Source organism: Meles meles, chromosome 10 (assembly GCF_922984935.1).
Source record: "Meles meles chromosome 10, mMelMel3.1 paternal haplotype, whole genome shotgun sequence".
NCBI classification, from domain to species: Eukaryota; Metazoa; Chordata; class Mammalia; order Carnivora; family Mustelidae; genus Meles; species Meles meles.
This window is the reverse complement of record NC_060075.1, coordinates 30955679-30956579: the sequence shown is the minus strand read 5'-3', so window position 1 is coordinate 30956579 and position 901 is coordinate 30955679. Positions and strand designations below refer to the sequence as shown.

General features: G+C 41.1%; 1 non-coding gene across 1 annotated transcript; it reads left to right on the top strand.

Annotated features, from left to right (window-relative positions):
* Window positions 1-442: 442 nt before the first annotated feature.
* Window positions 443-549, top strand: LOC123952361. The gene has a single exon (XR_006820615.1). It is a non-coding gene; the product is annotated as a U6 spliceosomal RNA (small nuclear RNA).
* Window positions 550-901: the final 352 nt, after the last annotated feature.

The following is a 901-nucleotide window of genomic DNA, read 5'->3' as shown; positions in this document are numbered from 1 at the left end:
ACCTTGCGGGGCCTGGGGCCACGCTGGCCCCGCGTGGGCTTCACCCTGGTTTAGCCCCTGGAGCAATGTCCCTCAGTGGAACAGACTTTTAAAAGTCCTGATTTTGTGCTCCGTTCCTCCGCCGCTTGCCGGGAGCCGGCCCCTCCCCCCGCGGTCTATCTTCCCGTCGTTTTAGATTCACTTCTCCGCCAGTCCTACCTTTCAGAAAGTGGTTGATTTTCTGTTTCTAGAGTTGCTGTTCTTCTTCTCTTCGCTCTCCCGTTGGATTTGTAGGTGTTTGCAATGTTTAGATAAGCTATCGAGCTGATCTCCTGTTACCTGATGTAGTCTCAGGCTGCTACTTCTCCGCCATCTAATAGTACATTTTAAAGAAAGATTCACCAGGCATACTTAGGGTGAACATATTTGTAGATTTAAATAATAGCTTAGAAATATTGCCCCAGGGCTCGCTTCGGCAGCACATATACTAAAATTGGAACGATGCAGAGAAGATTAGCATGGCCCCTGCGTGAGGATGACACGCAAATTCGTGAAGCTTTCCATATTTTTAAATGAAGTTAAAATTTTACTAAAAAGAAAAAGAAAGAAAGAAATATTGTCCCAGTGTGCAACTCTTGATCTTGGGGTTGTAAATTTGAGCCCCACATTGGATGTAGACATTACCTAAAAATAAGATTTTTAAAAAAGGAATATTGTCCCAACTTAGTGTTTGTTAAAATTTTATCATCATTTTTATATTAATAGTACATTAAAATAAAATCCTCTCCTCCAATTGGTCTCTTTTAATAGTGAGGCTAACAATAATAGAATTCTTACTTGAAATGTTCAAATCTGAAAGCTGGCCAGCAAATAGCCACTCTTTTTGTTTTTTGTTTTTTTCTTTTCTTTTCAAGCCCAGGGT